Here is a 23,070-nt window from a genome sequence, read left to right as displayed (position 1 = left end):
CATAGATAATAAAATGGAAATTCCTAAGCATTGGCGTCTTTTATCTAAGAAAATTCGTGTATTTTAAATTTTAATATTTTTATTGAGACTCGTTAATACTAGTATACAAGTATATCAGTCACTAGAAATTCGATTCGCGTTTTCAAAATGTGGGTAATTGGTTCCTTGGTACGAAATAGCTTTGAAGACTTAATTGCTTCAATTTTGTTTGAACCGTCTTCCTTTGGAAAGAAGAAAATACGATAAAATTAAGAAAAAATAAATTACATTTTCTTGTCGTAGAAGAGACATAGGTAGGTTTTCCAGTGCCCAGGGACAATTTGATTTTTTCTCAGGAATTATTATGTTAAATGTCATCTAAATGGAGCCTTAAAAAATGATGTGTGACAGGATGAGTGTTCCTCATTGCCCCCTGGCTACACCACTGGAGAAAGAGGTTTGGGAATTAGAGGTTCACCCTCTGCGAGAAACCTGGGATTACAAAATAAAACCATGGAAGTCATTTTAATACCTAGTTCTAGTTCTTTAAATACTTACTTCTAGACATTGGGCAAAAAAGACTAAAAATAAAGTATAATATTGACAGAGGCGTTCGTTTTGATAACGAAAAAAAAACATTTGATCAGCTTTATAGCTCGTTTTTTGCACATCATGTGTTTTTTTCTGTTGCCATTATGGAAGTTGTTTACCACGTCAGAACGTCAACGAATTCGGTCTGTCTTTTTCGAATTTTGTGAGTATTTTCTTTGTGTTCCTATTTGGTCTCGTAACAGCTATGTCTCCAAACGTTACGGAGTTTTTAAGCTATGTGATAAGATGGATATACTAGCAAACAGATTCAGGCAGCAATCTAAATCAGTCGTAGAGTTTTCGTTGGGTTGTTTTAATCATTTTTGAGTCATTGTTAGTGTATTTTTTAGTGTTTGCGAAGATAATTGTTTTTATTATGTATGTTTCTTTCTCCGTGATCCTCTCGGTGCATTTTTGTATACATAGAGGGTTGAAATACATTATTATTATTATTATTGTGCTATCTTTTCCTGTCAGGGAGAGTTGCGCACGCCATTTAAAGCTTGGCATGAACAAATTGCAAACACCACTTAGTAGAGACTAAAAATTCTGAATAAGATAATACAGTTCAAGCCATCTTGCTGAGGGTGACATCTGACATTCTTACGGTTTTTAATATCAGGAAATCCTACTCTAGAGGTTTCAAGCTACTATCTGCAAAATGCGGAATTTTGCATTTTTTGCCAGAATAAAGATCACAGACTTATATTTATTTATTTGTTTTTTTCTCCCAGGGGTGAACGTATCAAACCAATTACCCAAGAGGATCGTGAGGGGACTCATTCGAATGCAAATTAAAAGTTTTAGTGATGGTCATTTGGTTCAGCATCTTTGAAAGGTCCAGTAACTATGCCTGAGAAGTAATAAATAAGAGTTTCAATAGGGATAGGTCCTTTTATTAGACAGTGACAAACATATACAAAAGCTCTACAAATTTTGATGACATAGTCATTCATCATTATCAGTAGAGAAACAAAAGTATTAAAATTAAAACAAACTATATTTATACAGAACAAAATAATAGCCTTCGGGGAACAGTAAGTTTCCGGTCCAGAGGGTACGTTATAACTGGGTTCATTTAAAGTCTTTCTTTAATACTGCTTAAACTTATGTTGCATTTTAATGAAGAGGGTACAATACTCTTTTCTTCTAATTACAATCCTCTTTTCTTCAATCATGTAGATAATAGTATGCATTTGCTCGCTGATGATACCAAACTGTTCGGCATTGCAAATCCATAGACCATCCAACGTGACATAGACAGGCTACAGGATTGGACTCAAGACTGGCTCCTTCAATTCAATACAATTAAATGCTGTATTTTGCACCTTGGACCTAACAACCCAATGGCTACCTACTCAATTTACAATCCCATCACAAAAACAAGGGAGCATTTTGAGAATAGAGAAGAAGAAAGGGACCTTGGTGTCATCATCGACGACAAGTTGAAGTTCCACAGCCACGTTCAGCATGTTGTTTCTCGTGCAAATTCCAGCCTTGGCCTATTAAAACAGACCATCAGTAGCCGAGAGGCAACAATATTCATAAAATTATATAAAGCTCTTGTCAGACCCCATCTGGATTTTGGCATGTGCCTTGCAGGTCCTTCTTATCGGCAAGATGTAAGGCTCATCGAAAATGTTCAGAGGCGAGCAACAAAGTGCGTGAAAAGCCTAAAATCAACTTCATATGAGGACCGCCTCAAGCAACTTAAGTTACCTACCCTCGTCTACAGACGCATAAGTAGCGATATAATGCTGACTTACAAACTTCGAGAAGAAAACTCTACCATCTTTAGCAGCAGTCATAGCACCAGCCATCATTACACAAGAAGGCACTCCAAGAAGCTGCCAAAGTTAAGCTCCCGATCGAAAACCCGTCAATTGTATTTCTCAAGAAGAGTTATAAACCATTGGAATCAATTGAAGGAATGAATTATCAGCACTCCTTCCATCCAGTCATTTAAATGCCACCTTGACAAGGGATGGGAGAAGAAGCAATAGAGGTTCAATTGGTAGCTATCAAATCAAGAGCACTACTGGTCCGGAAGATTTAAAAGCTCTCAAATGGATTAAGGTGATTAAGGTAAGGTGATTACAAACAAAATATTCCTGAATTTATAGTTGGTCTATCATTCTCACACATACGAAACGGTAATTTTTCCCAACACCAAACTGCTTTTCTATGACAAAACAAATAAGAGTTCCAATAGGGATAGGTCCTTTTATTAGCAGTAAAAAAACATATACAAAAGCTTTAGATACATCGATGACACAGTCAGTTATCATCATCAGTAGAGTAACAAAAGTATTAAAACTAAAACAGACTATTTACGGAAATAACTACTTCCAGGTCACAGCAAGTTTCCGGTCTATTGGCTTAGAGGGTATTTTTTAAAGAACTCGAAGACTTTAGCCTGAAGAGTGAAGGATTTAGGTGAGGGAAGCCCCCCTCATATACTAATCTATGTACGTTTTAAGTGGAGTATCTTCCTATGGAGGAATTTTTCATGGGGGAAGGAAATTTTCCAGGAAGGGCGAGCCGAATTTTTCAGCATCGTTTAAAAAGCAATCAGAAATTAAATAAAAAAGAAGATTTTTCAAGTGAAAGTAAGAACCAACATTAAAACTTAAAACGAACAGAAATATTAAGTATATGAGGGGGGGCACCCCTTCGTTAATACCTCGCTTTTTACGGTAAAGCTTTTTTTGGTACTTTTAAAAGAGCTATTTATTCTAATTAAACGGGCTTTGTGATTCAGGAGTCATTCTTAAGAACTGAGACGAAAGTCGAACCTTAGCGTAAAGATCAAGGTACTGCAGAGGGGGTGACCCCCCTTATATACGTAGTAATTTCTGTTAGTTTTAAGTTTTAATGTTGCTCCTTAATTTCAGTTGAAATAACTTTTGTTTTTGTTAATTCAAGTTAAGGACGAAAAACGGTAAACAAAGTGAATTGTCAATTAGATTCTAATAAAAGTTAGCGACAAGTATGATTACCGGTGAGATTTAAGGCGAGAATTCATTCTAGGCTTAGAATCACTATCCCAAAATCCTACAATTCTAGTGTTTCCATGTTACTTTATCAGCCCATTAAACAAAATTCGATTTTGCCTATGATAAACTAGAACAAAAAGCATGAAAACCCTTCAAAAATTTAAGTTTTGTCTATAAACAGAGAACCCATCTTTAAGCTATTCAGTTTTTTGCCTCAAAAAGCAGTATACGCGTAATTAAGGATATGACTTAGTTACACTAGGCCTATATAAGTTTTTTATCCATAAATTAAACACACCAAGAGGCCGACTTCAAAGAACCGTCAGCTAAAATTTATTTTGCTCCCAAAGTCTCTTGTAATGTCTTTCAAAAGACAGGTCTATTTATAGAAACATTCAATTCTTTTTTTCTCATTTGATTGCCTAACTTAATTTCTCTCGTCGACAAAGGTGTGGGACATTTGATTTTAAACAACATCACGTACAATTCGTTTTATTGGTTTTCTAAGGACTTTCAGATAACAAGCTTTCCAAGAAACAATTAAGAAGCTATTGTTGAAGAAACCTAAGATTGTTATATTTTGTCAACTAAAAATGCATTATACAGGAAAGTGGAGTAATGTATCCTCTTAGTGTGGGTCATAACGAGATGGTAATAATAAATGCAAACCATTTTGATTCTAAATGTTTGGGACAAAAATTAGCCATTTCACTTAAATGCAAAAACGACATAGGCTTTACTCGAAAGCATTGATTGTTTTTTTCTTTTTTTTTCTTTTTTTGGAAAACAGAGTCAAAAAATACACATAGAGAACTCTCAGTACCACATATATAAATATTGAGAGTCCTATTCACAAAAAATGTAGAATTTTGTGTCTTTTTTTTGAGAAGTAAGATTATGGATGCGGGTTTTTTTATTGTTTATTTTATTTTTCGAAGGAGTGATAAAAATCGATTCAATAGTTCTAGATACGGGGGCAAGGATAGTTTCAAGGATATAATCAGTTCGCGGTGCCTTTTTAAGTGGTCAAAGATTGTGCTGCTACAAAGTGGAGTTTTCTGCTATTTCGTAAACTACAATTTGACCCCAAATAGGGTCAATTTACTACGGATTGTAAAGTCTGAGATACTTGTAGTCAATCAACATAAAGTTATCAAAAAACTATATACTGAGCTTTCCAACTTCAGAAGCAGAAATGCCATTAGGTACACATTTGCTCTTAAAAAGTCACGTAGTCCATACAATGGTTAACATATAGATAGGTCTTTTTTCAACCTTTATTTAATAAAGTAAATTCACTTGACATTTGAAAAAATTATTGTACAGTGATGTATAATTGTGCATCAGCTATCACGGAGAAGGGCCACTGATTAATTATGCTGGTGGGGGAGGTGGTATACCTTATACCTCAAAAAGCGTACATAAATAAATTATAGAGGCTACAAAATTAAAAACAAAAACATGAAAATAATTATAAAGCTGCCACTTTACGTGCGTACCTGTTTAAGGGATTGGTTTTTTTTTTTTTTTTTTTTTTTTACTGACATTACTAGCTAATCGCTAGTGGGATGGGCTAGACACATTTCCAAGTGATGTACTAGTAAAAGTAGAGTATTGTTTTTATTTCATCTGATAGCCTTGATTGCATGCAAATAGCTTTTATAGTTGCAGCAGTTCTTTGTTCATTGTAACAGGATTAGAAACGTACAAATGGCGGTTTTTGCTATCCCCGAAAATAAAGGGTATACGTGTCTGAATAGATATCATGGACTGTCTACAAGATTTTGGTCAAAATCATAGTTACTTATCCATTAATTGCAAAAAGGAACTGTCTAACAAGATCCTGTATTGCCATAGAAGTTGCTCGCATGACTAAAATAAACGAATATCCTCACAGTTGAACCAGAATGCCTTACCTGGTTCAAACTGTTCTTTTTTTTCATTTTTTCTATTAAATTACCTACAAATAGTATCTAAAGTGTTAAGAGTGCTTTGCTTAATTAATCAAGTTTATGATATGTCTATCCTTAGAATTACAAACGTTTCTTATAAGTGGAAGAGCTGATTTCAAACTGACTAGATTATCTAAGGATGGATTTCTGTGACGTAAATCAGAGGCTAAAGAACAGATTTTCTAACAGTTCAGTTGAGCCGTTATAAGTATTTGACAGTTTCAATTATAATTTGATGTAACATGACGGCTGACATAGAAAAAGAATATTGTCAAGTTGGCAAAGGGAAACCGAAGTTAAGTTAATGTTCATTCACTCTTGAACAATAATACTGTTATTGAAACAAATCCCGCAGAGCTTCGTTGCTCGGGTGGACTTATTTATATTTGTACAAATCTATACGGACTCGTATGGCCAAATATCAGCTTCTAGGCATTGATCATTGAACAGAGTAACTAGAGAGATAACATCCGCTTGACAGCAAAAACCTCATTTCTGCTTATTGCTTCTTTTTTTTATCATATGATTTTAATGGATTTCTTTATTCAATGAATTTCAGCTTCTACGAAGATGCTTACGATTGATACTTCCTTGTTGACTGAGTTTTAATCCTAGTAGCATCGTTCAATCATTCCAACACTAGATATTTGGCCGGGGAAACTCGCAGAATTTTTTAAAACAACAGGGGAGGGGTTAATGTTTCTAAAAAACAATGTCGGGGGGGGGGGGGGTTCTAAGTGAAATATGCAATGTCCTGCATTTTCCGTGCGCAGAATATTTTAAAACGACTGGAGAGAGGTTAATGTTCCAAAAAAAAACTATGTGGGGGGGGGGGGGTGGTAAAAAGTTTGAAATTTTGTTTTCAGAAAAAATTGTCTCGTTGCTGAAATATACAAATCCTGCATTTTCTGTGGGCAATTTTTCAGCAATCTCTTCTACGATTTTTCGTACCTTAAACCGCCCTTTTTCCTGCCCAAACTCAGGTCAAGCCTACGAAAATAAACTTGTCTAGACAAGTGCCTTGCCTACTCTTGTAAATATAGCTAATATAGAACACAAAGGAATAATCACAAAATTGATCGGAAAAAAACGAAAAATTGTGCGTTAAATAGAATTGCCAATCTTGTTAACGTAACCAATGTTGACAACAGGCTTGAGTTTCATTCCCAATGAAATTTTACTAACCGAGATATAGCTTCCGCTAAATTGGGCCAACAAAAATTTTCTCGAAATTTTTCAGCCAATCAGAAAATTCTAGGAAAAATATATTTGGCTGATATTACCGCTAAACAAATTTCAATATTAGCAAAACCTCATTGTGAATGGGCCTTTGATACAACTTAGGATAGGCTCGTTACAAGCAACCGTTAATTTGTATTGTATCGATGCATTGAAGAAATTCGAAACGTAAAATGTGTCTCGTGAAAAGCCCAATATTATATTGGCTTCAAACATAAAAAAAAACTAAATGAAATTCAACCGTCGTCTTCTTTCGAGCCTTTTCATTTTGCTAGCCTCTTCCACTTTATTTGTATTTTGCACCGTTCTGGAAGTTTAACAATTTTGACAAATTTCCTTCTTTTGAATGAAATTTTTACTCTGCTTTGTTTCCTTCTGTTTTCAAGAATTCCGTCTCCGTTCTCACATATGGCCTTCCAAGTCTCATCCATTGAGAAAGTATAATAATGCTGAACTGACTATCATAGGCAGCGCAATATCATTGCCTAAGTAAAGAGTGAAGTGGGACCTAACTGTTATTAAATAAAAACATACAAGTTTTTTTGTAAGGAGCAACAATAAAACTTAAACCGAACTGAAATTATTACGTATATGAGGGGGTTGCCCCTCCTCAAGACATCGCTCTTCACGCTAAAGTTTTTTTTTAGTTCTTCTAAAAATGCTTCTTATTGTTCTAATTAGCCGACCCTTGTTTGTCTGGAGTAGTTCTTGAAGAACTAGGACAAAAAGTCAAACTTTCGAGTAAAGAGCGAGAACTTGAGGAGGGAGCAACTCCCCTCATACATGTAAGGGTTTTTGTTCATTTAATCGCTTTAATGTTGCTCCTTACTTTCAGTTGAAAAAAATTGTTGTTTTTATTTAATTTTAGATCGTTTTTTAAATAATGCCAAGAAATCTAGCTCCCCTCCACAGAAAGATTCTCTGTACAATTCAATCCCGATGAAAATTTACCCCGAAAATTTACCATTAACACCTTTACAGGTAAAATTGACTCGGAAAAGAGAAAATAAGACATTAGTCTTATAGTCAATAGACAATAGTCAATTATCCTAGAGTCTCAGGAATTCAGGCAAATTCCCCTGAGCAAACTTTCCCCTCAACAGTTTAGCCCTGAGAAATTGCTCTCCCCACGGAAAAATCTACCCTTGGAAAAACCCTTAGCAAAAATTCACACCCCTCAGCCCGAAAAATGTATGCATACTTCACAATAACAAATACTATGCGTAAGCAATAGGCACATTCCATAACTTATAGACCTTTCTCCAGGGGCTGTGTGGGGTCATGTTATTTCTAAAGACATAGTTATTGGACCTTTCAATTATGCTAAACAAAATGGCTATCCCGAAATTTTTATCGAGAGATTGGAGGGCTAACTACCCTCCGATCTGTTTGGTCACTGAAAAAGGTCACTAAAACTTTTAATTTTCGCTCTAATGAGCCCTCTCCCGATATTCTAGGACCGCGGGTTCAATATGATCACCCTCTGGGAAAAAAACTCACAGAAACAAATCCGTGATCTTTCTTTTGGCTAAAAATGCGAAATCCACATTTTCAGAAGAATTTGACCTAGAAACTTTGGAGAGGGCTCATTTAATTGAAAATTACAAGTTCTAGCGCTATTTTTAAGAGTCAAAATCGATTGTAGGGCAAGCAGCGCTCCCACGCCACTAATCTCTACAAAGACTTCAGATAAACATTTTGAGATAGCCATTTTGAGGAATTTTCAGGGTATAATAAGGGGATGATCAATTGATGAAAAAACACTATGTGCAATTTTCTATTAATATTACTGCTTCTTCTTCTTCTTCTTCTACTTCTACTACTACTACTACCCCTACTACTACTACTATTACTACTATTATTATTACTACTGCTACTACTACTACTACTACTACTACTACTAATACTACTACTACTACTACTATTACTACTACCACTATTATTAGTACTACTGCAAAAGCTACTACTTCTATTGCGATTACAACTAAGCCTAAGCATTTGCAGGTGGAAATATCCAGGAATGTTCAGGAGAAGTTGAACTAAATAAAAAAACACAAGGTGCATACAGGCTGTCAAAAAGTTAAATCAGCAATATTTTAGGAACGGCTTAGAGTATTAAGTTGAAACTTTCCGAGCATTATAAAGGGGATGCTGAACTGACCTAACGGTAATATGTATGTATTACTACTAGTGCTGATGTTAAAATTAATACTACTACTATTGCTACTTGGGCTACTACTGCTACTACTACTACTATTACTACTATTTCTACTATTACTGTTACTACTACTATTGATTTACTACTGCTATTACTACTACTACTACTACTACTACTACTACTACTACTACCACTAACAAAATAACTACTGCTAGTACTACCACTACTACTAACGTACTACTGCTACTAATACTAGCTTAAAACCTATTATTACAACGACTACGGCTCTTACTACTACTACAGCTAAGGTTAAGGGTATTAAGGATAAAAGTTTAGGGAATATCGCAGGAAAGGCTCAGGGTAATAAGCTGAAGGTCTGAGAACGTTGTGAGGAGGATGTTGAACTACATCGGAACACAGACTGCACGTGCATGTCATCAAAGGGGTGTACCCCGAATGCCCCAGCAACGCCTTAAAGTATTAATCTAAAATTCAAGAGCTACGAACAATGCTACCACGTTTGCTACTACTTGTAATACTATTACTGCTACTATTACTGCTACTATTTAACTAAATCTAAATTGTTTTAGCAGTTCCAGGTTGTCAAAACAGCATAGAGGGAATATCTTAGAATAATATTAGGGTAAAAAATAAACCTCTTAGGGAAAGTTTATGTTGCTAGAAAACTATATCATCAGAAAGCACTATGTGCATGTTGGTTATCACTAAAATGGTTAGCAATATTTAAAGAACATCTGAGGGTTAATAATTGAAACTTTCAGGGCTATTACAATTATTACTGTCACTACTACTGCTTTTACTACTTTTGAACTAAATCGAAAAGATTTAACTGTATCCAGGTTCTCGAAATAGCATAGATACAATGTCTCAGGAACAGAACAAGCTAAAAGGTTTTATTTCTCAGGGAAAGTTGAGGGAGGGGTATGTAAACTAAATAAAAATGTACTACGTGTGTACAGATTGTCAAATGGACGTTTTTGCAAAACCTCAGGAACAAACTAGGAGTCTTACGTTTGAACTTACAGAGGGTGTTATTCGGGATGTTGAACTTAATCGTCAGACGCTATGTCCATCCAAGTATGTTATCATAGCTTAATCGTGACTTCTTAGGAACGGATCAAGGTATTAAGTTCAACCCTTTACCACATATTGAGGGGGAGTTTTAGTTATATATAGATGTTTAAAGGATTTATCTGCAATATATCTGAAATGGCTAAGGACATTAAGGTGAAACCTGTAGGGGATGTGGGATGTTTGTTGAACAAAATCAAAATGCATTATATGCATGCAGGTTGTCAAAAAGGCGTATAAGGAATATCTCAGGGATGGCTGAGGGTGTTCAATTTAACCTTTTAAGAAAACTGTAACTCCTACTGGTATTTCTATACTACTACTAAAACTACTACTTATGCTACTTCCACTGCTCCTACTGCTTATGCGGCTGTTTACGACTTTGATTGCTTTCGACTGCCTAAAATTCTGGCTACTTGCAACTTTGAATACTTGCAGCTGTGAGTAGTCATGACTCGTCTCCTTCTGACTGAAGCTTCAACTACTGGTGATTGCGACTGTGACTACTTGGAGCTACAATTGCAGCTGCCTGTGACTTTGATTGCAAATTGCAACAGCTACTGCGTTATTGTGTTTATTGGTTTTACTGCCGAGAGTTTTGGTCTTAAGTAAATTATTATGTTGCTATAATGTATTTTTTTCAAAAAGAAGTATAGACTAATTAAGTGCTAAAAAGCAAATGTTCTTAATGAAATTAAAGATTGTAGTAAACTTAAAATTAGTAGATAATACTCTGCATACGAGGGGGCCTCAGACTTCTTGATTGTCAAGATCTGGTACTCTGCTTTTTACGCTGAAATTTCACCGGTGCTTTAAAGATATCGGTGCAAAGAACATGAAACAATTAAAACCAGTTGATTACGAGGATAAAGGATATTCCTTTCCAAAAATTAGGCATAATATCCTATTTAGTCCGATCTTTCACAAAATTTAATAAAAAAAAATCAACAAAAAATAAGGAACAACATTGAAACTTATAACGAAGAGGAGTTATTACGTGTATGAAAGGGTTGCCCCCTCTTCAACAACTCGCTCTTCACAATTTGGTTTTTAGTACTTTTCAAAAAGCTTCTTATTGCCCTAATCAAATGGCGCTTGTGTTTCAACAGTCGTTCTTAAGAAATAGGGACAAAATTCAGACTTCAGCATAAAGAACGAGGCGTTGAGCAAGACACAACCCCACTCATATAGCCTACGTAAGAATTTCTGTTCGTTTCAGGTTTTAATGTCGCTCCTTCCTTTCAGTTGAAAAAACTTGTTTTTTATTTAATGTCTGATCTTTTTTAAATAATGTGAGGAAATCTGGCTCCCCCTCCACGGACAAATCTTCCACCCCATGTAAATATCCTTTAGACAATTCAATCCCGGGGGAAATTTACCTTGAATAATTAACCTTAAATTCCATGCGTAAAATTGAGTCGGCAAAGGGAATACAAGACATGTACAAAGAATATCGTATAGGAATTCTGCCAAATTTACTCACTGTAAAATGAGCCTTGAAATGCTCACCCCTGAAAACTCTCCCATAGAATATTCTCCCCTTGAAAAATCCCCTAGCAGAAAACTCACCTCCCTCACCTGAACAATGTATGCCTCCCTCCAAATAACAAATATTAAACGTAAACAATAGGCAAATTTTATAACTTAAAGACCTTTCCCAAGTGGCTGCGGGGGTCATGTTATCTCTAAAGGCATAGTTATTGGGCTTTTCAAATATGTTGAACAAAATGGCTTTCTCAAAATTTTGATCGGACAATTTTTAGAAAAAACGAGGTGGGATCGGGCATAGTTGCCCTCCAATTTTAACTTAAAGTTTCCTTTTGAATGAGCCCCTTCCCGTTGTTCTAGGACCGTAGGGTCAATACAATTACTCATGGAAAAAAAAGAAACAAACAAACATGCATTCGTGATATTTCTTCCAGTAAAAAAGACAAAATTCCACATTTTTGCAAATAGGACCTTGAAGCCACAACAGCAAAATTTTGCAGAAAAGTTGAATCTGATTGTGTGGCTTTTAATAAGATTCTTTGAACTCTAGACGGTGTTTCACCCCTTTTTCGAAAATCCGGCAAATTTGTCAGGCTCGTAGCCAACAATGGGTAGCACTAAACTTATATGAAACTTATATATTTTGAATACACATAATAAACTAGTTCTTATGATTTATCTATAGGTATCAAGATTCCGTTTTTCAGAGTTTCGGTTAGCCTACTATTGAGCCGCGTCGCTTCTTATTTAGAGTTCGTTACCATGAAATGTTTGATATTCGAAAAATTTACACTGTTTCGAGTAAACAGATAAACTTTGTCATAAATAGCGCGTGCCTGAAATTGCGTCTATTGCTTTTGTTCGTTGAAAAACAATTCTTTTTGTAGAGTAAAGTTTGTCTGTTTATTCTTCCATAAGAGATATTAGGGATTCAAAATAAGTACATCAATTACACTTAAGACAACTTTAAGCAAATTTTGTTAAGATTGCAACAGATAAAAATTAAAATTTAAAATTACTTGGGCTTTCTTTAATTCAGATATACATGAAATTTACATCTTCAAAACAGAGTATTAAAAAAAAGTATTTGGAGTGGAAATGAAAATATATGACAGTTTTTCACGTTACTATCGTATACAAAGGTTGAAAGAATTAAAACTGTCATTTCTTAACTTTACGATTGCTATGAATTAAAAGTTACCTGTAATTAGTGTTTTCTCCTGCCCCTCGCCCATGCTTTTTTTATGTGTATATCACCTGATTGAATTCTTATTTGAGAGGTCCTTGTTAAAAATTTCGTTAGATAGTGTCCGATTAAGAAAAACAAAAGGTGAGATTTTTATGAAACATCTGAGCATCTAGAATTTATCCAGAAGAGGCTCTTATGCACATTTATGCATTAGATGTCCGATGCAAACTATAGGATTAAAGTAAGCGACAGATAAATCTCCGCCCATTTTCCCAATTTGCATGACAGCTAATTTTTTGCTTCTTAAAATATGGGGCGCCCATGACCTTTTTACATCACTATGTTTCATCCCTGCAAGAAGTAGCTGTCAATAGCCACCGTGACATACTAATTAATCACCAATATTTATCTAATAAGCTTAGCCTTTCTATGATTTTGCAACATATATTATTTTGCTTTCAAAGTCAAGTCTTCATTAAGTTTATAACTACTTATAGGATGCCAAATAGATTTTAAATTGTACCAACATCGTTATATTTCGTTTGCTACTGATGAGGCACGGTTGCACATGGTGAAGTTTCTTGGGCATGAGCCTAGGCAATATCAATGTTTACTTGGTTTTCCCCTTACTTTTAAAATTTAACATCTACTTAAAATACCATGGACAGAGGGCCGTCTGCCATAGCCAAGATTTCTTCCGAAGAGAGGGAGGGGAGTACAAAAGCATGATTTTTTTGGGGGGTGGGAAGAGGTGGCATTACAAAAACTTTAAAAAACGTATTAAAAAGTTTGGTTTCTATTTATTTTTGTTACGTTTATACGAGTTGGACCAACATTATTTTTTTGGAGGGGGGAGGTAAAACCTCCTATTCCCCCTAAACACGGCCTTGTATGGAAATCAAATTAAAAGTATTTTCCCTCTCCCCATGGACTCATAGGTATATTTCTGTCTGAAGCCAATGATTTTCTTTTATTTATTTTCTCAAAGTTGTGAAGGTTTTTGGACTCTATCAAATTTTCATTACTGTTACAACATTTAGCCATGAAAATTAGTAAACAAAACTAATAAATTTAATTTGATAACACTTTGGTGACGAAAATTCAAACACTAGCAATCTATTGATCCAAAAAGACGACTACACCTTCAAATAAGATCTTCACTTCCTTAAAGTCTTTTGTGCCATGTGCTTTTGCTCATTTTTCGCTGATTTTTCACCCACGGTTTTTTTTTAATCTGGCACCAGCTACATATAAAAATGTATAACTACATAAAGAGGTCGTTTTCGTTCAAAATTAAATTTTCCCTAACCTTTAAAGGCATAAGAATGGGATGGACAGCGATGGTCTTTCAATAAAACGCCTCAGGCACTTAGCTGAATGCTTCTATTTCCATCTTCAGCTTATCTTCCAGATGTGCATCTCCAGGGGTTTTGTTCCAAACTCTTTCCTGAATGGGGTCATTTCATCTGTCACCAAAAAAGGAAAACATCAAAACAAATGCAAATCTTATAGACCCATAACCGTCTCGTGCACCTTGAGCAAAGTTTGTGAAAATGTGATCTTCTCTGTGCTTAATACTGGACACTTTAGAGAAAAACAGCTTGGATTCCAGAAAGGTTTCTGGTGCTCAGAGGCTCACCGCCTTCTGGCTAACTTACTTATGGACTCTGAAGGAAAAAAGTCGCTCTGTATATGTGCACTATTGATATATCGAAATCACTCGATAGCGTCAATCACATGCAAGCAATGAATGCTCTACTGCACACTGGAGTAAGTTCGAGCATAGTGAGTACTCTGAAATTTTGGTCAGAAAATTTGACTGTCTTGGCCAAGTGGAAAAGCAAAATTCAGATCCTGTAAAAATCAGAAGAGGTGTAAGGCAAGGCAGCGTTCTAAGTCCTCTTATTTTCAACCATGCCATCTACAAGATTCTGGGCCGTATCTCGCCCTCTCTCCTATTGTATGGCACTGACCTATCTTACTTCGCATACGCTGATGACGTCCTTCTGCTCAGTAGATCCAAAACAGACTTACAAGACAACCTGAATCGACTCTTAAGTGATTTTCAATCTATTGGGCCTTCTATCAATATTGATAAGTGCGAATTTTTGTCCTTTAATGCACCGCAAAGTGAATCTGTCACTCTCGGAAATCATGTTGTCCCTACAGTATCGAAGCTGAGATATCTTGGTTTAACGATTGCAGAAACAATTATTAAAACTAGACAAGCAATTGTTAAGCAAACAACCAAAACCATTAAATGTGCTTATGCGTCTGTAGTGCTGAATCACGGAAGCTACTCCAGGAAATCTCTTTGCCTCGATTTATTGTTCAGTCTGCTCACCACACATAACCTACCTTGCCGATGCATCCCACATGCTGTCAGTGAGAGACACTGAAAACATCAAAAAGGGCTACTATAAATTTGCACATTTTTTACTGTACATACACAAGCGTTATAGGAATTCCCGCCTTGAAAAATATGGTCTTAAGGAGCCATCCAAACAATGATCTAGCATTCGAAATAATTCAGTGCTAAAAGTTAATTTAGATAGACGACATTTCTCACCTGTATTTACTTGAGTGCCGTGAATTACACTGAGTGTTGTATCTTTATCTTTTTGAAGCTGGTTTCTTTTTCTTTTCTTTTTTTTTGTAGTGCTCCACTATAATCTATATTTGTAGATGGTGGGTGAATAAATGTTATTATTATTATAATTTTTCCTATTTTTTTGTGAAAGTTTGGATTTAACCAATTCAATAGAACAGATCTAATTTTCACGGTCCTTGGCAATATAATTATACTTAATAATCGTATGAAAGTAATTGCTACTAGTGCACAGTTGTCCAAAGTCTTGTAAAAAGTTGCTGCGTTACCTTGAATATACTAAATTTTAATCATATCTCCATGTGAAGATAGTGCATGAGTCTGGTAAAAGATTATAACACTATTTCTATATCTTAAAGTCTTTAAAATAGATTTAGATATATCTCTTGAGAAAAAAAAGTTTAAAATGATCGATCATTTAGACGAAATAATCATCGTAAGCATATTATTGACACGTTAAAGTACCAACAACAAAAAATAAAAGTCTTTTTTGCCCCATGGAGTCATGTTAGGCCTATTGATACCTGAAAACCCCAATGAAGTCTTAAGGTTGACACTACATTTTTGTCAGTGTTGCATCTTTGAACCGTGAAAACAAATAAGTGAAACTATTTGTGTGATAACACTCAAACTATCGAATGTGATTACACTTTTGGTCCGTAAAAATTCAAACATTGACAATCCGTTTATTCACAAAGGTAACTGCCCTTTTTTTTTAGCTGTTTTGGGACATTTCTGGCCTAAAACAGCTGTTTTAACACTGTTTTTTGCTGATTTGTCACCCACAGATTTTGTCACCTGCTACAAACAAATACTGCATAGCTCCATATGAAGTTATTTTCAATTAAAAATGAGATCACAATTTTTCCTCGAGTTTAAAGATGCATAAGGTTGTTTTCACTTAACCCGTTCAAACACTGAAATTCTACTTTCACTGTCCTTGGTACTTTCAAAAGGTTTTCATTGAATAAAATTTTAATTCAAAGCTTAGAAATGAAAAGATAGTTTGTGAGGAATTCCATTGATTATTAATAGATCTTAAAACTGAACAACATATCCTCAGCATGACGGCAACAATCAAATAATTCCCGAAATTGAGGACCAAGAAATTATTTCCTGGAATTATTTTCATCTGAGGTTATGAGGATCAATGAGACAATGAAAATGCAGAAGATAATTCTCAGACTTATTTTGTTCTTACATGATGAAGGCAGTGTGGTTATGTAGGCACTTGTGCTAAAAATTGGTATGAATAATGCCTCGTATTTGTTTCACAGAGCCTGAAAAAAGAAGGGAAAAATAACTTCAACGACCACCGCCACTCCAATTAGTAGAAACTTCTATTGTTATTGGCTCCTATTATAGCATCTTTATATCTTTCATTACCATTATAACTTCCAGCAAAGCAATTGGAGAAGCAACCCCCTTTCTTTCACTTCTGGACAGCTTTGACTCCTTGGCTGCTGATTTTAAGCCATTTTCCTGATATCCAGCAAACCAATGTGAGCTTTGGCTCCCTTTTCTTTCGTCTCTAGACAGCTTTGACTCCTTGAATGCTAGTACCAAACATTTTTCCTGGAATAACTTTTTTGCTACTGGGAAAATACTTGCTTGAATTATTAGCACTTCGCGGTATCAGTACATCTTTCTGATGCATAAGAGGTGGAAATTACACTTACGGAGCAGTCTTGAGCAAACTCAACATGCTATTCCATTTTTTCTTTAGCAAAAGAGAGGAGAAAAAGTGTAAAATTCTATTAAGAGGTAGACTGGATGAGAAAAGACATGTTTCTGATCCCGTTCTACAAGTATGCTTCATATTCTAAAACATCGTTTATGAATTTGTCAGCCTTAGGGGGAGGCAGGGATTTATTCTTTTAATGCTAAAAGAGTGTTTCTGCTTATTATAAAGGATTTCCTCTATATCTGCTAATTTGGGGAGGATTTTGAATCGATAATTGCAAGATTTTTTTGTCGCACTGTATCAAGGAAGCCTTACACCAAAACACCAGAAACTTGCACCAGAAGCTTACACAAAATTATAAAAAGAAAATACTCTTTGAGAAACTGTCCAAATTTCTAATAGATGAAATTAACTTCAAACAAAAATGAAAAAAAAATCCTTGCGAAAGTTAGTTTAACTTTAGTGCGGGAACAAGAATAATAGAAGAAGTAAAGCACCACTAAGTTTTTTGTTTTTTTTCCAAAAATTTGGTTGAAAATAAGAGCTAAAAAAGTTGTTTTATTGATCCTTAGTCCAGTTAATAGTTATTATACACTAAAGCATTGTCACCAGTTTTGCTGTTTTCCTGTAAAGATCGAAATTGTTCTCTTCGATAATCAGTCAAAAACATGCAATCTTAAATAAGACCACACTTGTCAAACTAAATGCTCGAAATACAATAAAGAATAGTTCTCAGATGAAATTTCGATCTATTGTTCCATATTTATGATTTCTCTCATGTTGCCTTTTTACAGCTCTTGTAAGAGAGCGGTTCTTTATCTTGTTTTTTTTTTAGGTCTGTCTTTGTCGTTTGCTTTAGGGAGTCCAGCCTATTATTATTCTTTTTGTCCTAGGGACAGCTGATCTGAGGTTACACTTGAATTTGTGTGATTTTTTAGTGTTTATCGGTTTAAATTTTTCCCTTTTTTTTTTTTTTTATCCGTTTCCTCTTGTTTTTTCTCATCGACAGATTCTACAGAAAAATCTCAGACTTACATTGAAAGTAGACACAAAAGCGTTAGGCTTTTGCCAAAGCCGTTATATATTTGGGGAAAAATCAAACTCCATTCTTGCTGCTAACAAGAAACCCACAAGTTGACTTACAAGAAATTCATTGTTACCTAATATCGATCTTGCACAGATTTGTAATTCACTACGATGCGCAGAAAAAGCTTCCGCTTCTTACAACTCAAACATCGGAGTCATTATCTAACAAAAGTAGTACGGCATCAATTCGCGCTGAATACACATGCACTTTCACAAGCCTGAGGCATGAATATGCGTGCAGTTTAACCGGTGAATTGGCTTACAACGGGTCAGTCACCTATTACTATAAACGATACATGCCTTAGCAGACGGGTTTTCTGAGGTAACACCCATTTTTTGGGGGGTCAAACAGAGAGAGAGCGGTGGTTACTCCATATACAGTAACTTGATTAGTAGTTGGATTCAGATATAAAGAGTAATTTTCATTGTAGTTCATATTAGTAAGAGAATTGAATTCAGGGAGAAAAGAATCTATTTGAGTGGATCTTAGGGTAGAAAAAAAATGGGAGGTGCTTTTAAACTCCTGAAGTTGAATGTTGGAGCTAACAGCAGAAGCAGCAGTGATAAATAATTACCAGCTGTGGCTCTGAAACTAACCACTGGTTCTGGACTTTACCTTGAATGGGATACTACGTTTGCCAGAGACGTTATATAATTGTGTAATTTTAAACAAGATAAACAACTATGTTTTTCTGGGAAAGTGAATATTCTCCATATAAATAATCTTTGGGTATTATAATATGGCATATAGAAATAGATTGACGAGAATACTATGCGGCAGTGATTACTATATCTGTAATTATGTTTAATAAAATTGTTTCTAAATCAATGGTTTTTTTTCTTTCTATAGTAGACTAGCGTATATTTTCCAGAGTACAAAAAGAAATTCTGGTTAGTCTGAACTTGATTGTGAGAGAGTTAAGATTCTAAAAAATGGATAGATTCGAGAAAGATCGAATCATGAGGAATCTAGTTCTCATGGAAAAACGTTTGATTCTAGATGATGATATTCTAGAGTTGTCTATTCAAAGGAAGATATTTTCTCGGTAAATGCTTGTTGATATACTGGAAACTGATTCTCCATCATTAGACTGATGTATGAGGCTTTTACGTCGTGGTCAAAATGTATTTTCCAAATTTATTAATATATTGATAACAAAACGGCAAAATGATATTGGGGATAAGCTTATAAACATTGGTTTTAAAATTGAAAATTTTTATCATGAGAAAGATGGTGCTCAAGGACGATTAATTCCTCTCTTTCTTTATCTCAGATAATTTTTTTCGTTGCTAGCACAGTTTCATTGTCGCAGTGAGTTTCAACACATGACCAAATGTTCCATTCATGTCAATTATCTATGTACACACAGGGCAGCTGATTATCATCATGTGAGAATTGAATAATGATTGATGAGTGTGATGAAAAGTGTATATTGTGTAACATATGTAAATTGCATAGAGGATATGCTGTAAAAATTAAAGGTTGTAATTCCTGTCTTGAAGATGTGTGCGACTCTCATCCTAGAGGCCACCTATGCTCCAAATGTCACTATGATAAATCTAATCAGTGGGAGAATACATATCCCGGTATGATTGGAAAGAATCCTAACCGTGATTTTAGTTTATTGCTACGAGGTTGGTATCGTCGTGGTTTTAGATTGTTCTGGGAGGAGGAACCGGGTCAACGATTCAACTGTTGGAACAACAAAAGAATATGGTTTCTACGTCATCGTTGTCAAGACACTGGATGTTACCATTATTAGACCACTGATTTTTATTTGGCAGTGACGGAATGTGATTTGACACTTGAGACCGCTGTTTGTGAAGTTGCTTCAAATAAGCAAATTGAAACTTGTGAATTCTATAGAATGAATGAGAATAGTATCATTGACTATACAAAGAGATATGACAAGAGTGAAGTCACACTCTACTGTAGAAAATGTGACCCTGACATTGCAGTACATCAGAATCAGTACACTGTGAATTCAGATAATCTACCTGCACTAGTTGTTGTCGACAAATACCTAGTAGTGGATGAAATCTAAAGAGTAGAAAAGTCGTTTTATCATGTATATAAATTTTTATTAACAAACAATTTCACATACATCTTTAGAACATTTTATTCTTAGGGCACTAAAATTAATATTAAATACACTTGTAAGTATATTCTCCACTAGAAAGTCGTTCAAGCGAGGTAAGTAAACTTTGATGTTGAGAAAATGCTTGTAGGTGAAGCCACGACATCTGAACATGAAAAAGAGTAGCGCATGAAAACCATTTGTTATAGTTATTAAATCGTGTACTCTTTGTTGATTTTGAATAATGATTTTCTCACTGTTTTCAATAAAGTTGCTAACGTACGGAGCGTAGAATTTAAACGACAGGCCAAGAGGATCAAAAAATTCCATATTCTTCTCTGTTTGAAAGATGTATTGCCAATGACTGGTCGTCAAAGTCGATGGACTGCTATTAACAATGATTAGGGTATTGTTAACACTTGGAATTTTTTTAATGAAGTCCGAAGGTATGCAATAGGACTTGTACCGGGACATGTATGGATCTATACTAAATACGTTGATTATTTGGTTTGTGTTCATGGTGCTAGGTCTAGTAGAACACTGCCGTCGGGTGTGATTTCCCAATAGGTTTCAAATTGACTTAGTGATATTAGCGTGATACTCTCAGTACGAGCATTGGCAAATGTACACTCTAGACGTACATTCCCTGTTCGTACTATGCTCATATCCTGAGTTCCTGACAAGTCCAAAACAATAACCCCATGATTTTTTGAAAACATTGAATCGGTTATTCCAATTTCAAATAATTGAGAGTCATGATCTAGGGATTGCATGGTCAACTCGTACAGAGTTCTATAGGATTTTTTTGTCAAATGATAGAGTGTACAGTTGAATACCATTCACTTTGCACACGAGGCTAGATAGACCGAAAAAATTAAAATCGTGGGGGGATTCAGTCCAGGATCAAACGGCACTGCCACTCTTCACAAAGGCCAAAGCCAATTTTGATGGGGGGCTTAAAAAGGCAAAAAATGGGTGAACTACATGAGTTTATAAGACGGTTCGTGAAAATCCCAAGGTTTTTTCTGATTTTTTGGACAATACCCATACTCCTATTGATGAGGACTGATGGTTCTAATTCAATATTTTTTTCATGAAAACAAACTAATTTCTTTTAGTTAGTGTTCTAGTTTAATTTAGTTTCAGCTAAGAGTTTAGAGTTTTAGCTTAGAGTCTTAGCTTAGAGTTTTTTTTAAAGTTCTAGTTTAGTTTAGTTTTAGTTAAGAGTTTAGAATTTTTAGCTTAGAGTTTTTGTTGAAGTTCAAGTTTAGTTTAGTTTTAGTTAAGAGTTTAAAGTTTTAGTTTAGAGTCTTAGCTTAGAGTTTATGTTAGAGTTGAAGTTTAGTTATGATATTTCTAAAGTCAATTAAGATGAAGAAATGTCAGAGTTTAGGTTTGACATCACCAGGCACGTGCGGGGGAAATTTTTTGTTGATGGGGGGCTTAAAAAGGCAAAAATGGGTGAACTACATGAGTTTATAAGACGGTTCGTGAAAATCCCAAGGTTTTTTTTCTGATTTTTTGGACAATACCCATGCTCCTATTGATGAGGACTGATGGTTCTAATTCAAGATTTTTTCCATGAAAACAAACTATTTTTTTAACAAATTATTTTTTTTTTGGACTTCGAAATTATTCAACTTTTTGTTAGAGTTCTAGTTTAGTTTAGTTTTAGTTAAGAATTTTTTGCTTAGAGTCTTAGCTTAAAGTTTTTGCTGAAGTTCTAGCAAAGTCGACATAGCTTTATTTCATTTTTTAAGGTTAATTTAGACGAGTTTACGTGTGCGCACGTAACCGCGTCTAAATTAACCTTAAAAAATGAAATAAAGCTATGTCGACTTTGCTAGAACTTTAGCAAAAACTCTAAGCTAAGACTCTAAGCTAAAAATTCTAAACTCTTAACTAAAACTAAACTAAACTAGAACTCTAACAAAAAGTTGAATAATTTATACTTGACACTGATATCAACATTTTCAGCATTGAATAGATTCAATGAGGATCTAATTGATGGATATGATTCCTTGTGGGGGAGATAAGTCATCTTAAGAGAAGAAATCCTTCTTTGATCTAACAATATTTTTCTTTTTCTTCTTCTTCTGCTTATTGGTCTTTCTTGTTTTATTCCTCAAAGTCTTTGTTGATGTCCTTTGCTTCCTGCCTGGGTGATGAAGAAATGTCGGAGTGTAGGTTTGACATCACCAAGCACGTGCAAGGGAAATTTTTGTTGGTGGGGGGCTTAAAAAGGCAAAAAATGAGTGAACTACATGAGTTTATAAGACGGTTCGTGAAAATCCCAAGTTTTTTTCTGATTTTTTGGACAATACCCATACTCCTATTGATGAGGACTGATGGTTCTAATTCAATATTTTTTTTCATGAAAACAAACTATTTTTTTTAGTTAGAGTTCTAGTTTAGTTTTAGTTAAGAGTTTAGATTTTTAGCTTAGAGTCTTAGCTTAGAGTTTTTGTTGAAGTTCTAGTTTAGTTTAGTTTTAGTTAAGAGTTTAAAGTTTTAGCTTAGAGTGTTAGCTTAGAGTTTTTGTTAGAGTTGAAGTTTAGTTATGATATTTCTAAAGTCAATTAAGATGAACAAATGTCGGAGTGTCGGTTTCACATCACCAAGCACGTGCGAGGGAAATTTTTTTGGTGGGGGGCTTAAAAAGGCAAAAAATGGGTGAACTATATGAGTTTATAAGACGGTTCGTGAAAATCCCAAGGTTTTTTCTGATTTTTTGGACAATACCCATACTCCTATTGATGAGGACTGATGGTTCTAATTCAATATTTTTTTCATGAAAACAAACTATTTTATTTTAGTTAGAGTTCTAGTTTAGTTTAGTTTTAGTTAAGAGTTTAGAGTCTTAGCTTAGAGTTTTTGTTAGAGTTCTAGTTTAGTTTAGTTTTAGTTAAGAGTTTAGAATTTTTAGCTTA

The 23,070-nt window shown here is 34.8% G+C and overlaps 1 protein-coding gene across 6 annotated transcripts in view; it reads right to left on the bottom strand.

Moving 5' to 3' along the window:
* The window catches only part of LOC148953342 (octopamine receptor beta-2R-like), a 433,562-nt gene that overhangs the window by 3,407 nt on the left and 407,085 nt on the right, over positions 1-23,070 (bottom strand). The gene's annotated exons all lie outside the window — the stretch shown is intronic.

Source organism: Artemia sp. Qi Xiang Cuo, chromosome 4, assembly GCF_049724085.1.
Source record: "Artemia sp. Qi Xiang Cuo chromosome 4, ASM4972408v1, whole genome shotgun sequence".
In the NCBI taxonomy this organism is placed as follows: domain Eukaryota; kingdom Metazoa; phylum Arthropoda; class Branchiopoda; order Anostraca; family Artemiidae; genus Artemia; species Artemia sp. Qi Xiang Cuo.
The sequence above is the reverse complement of the archived record's forward strand: the minus strand, read 5'-3'. Positions and strand labels throughout refer to the sequence as shown.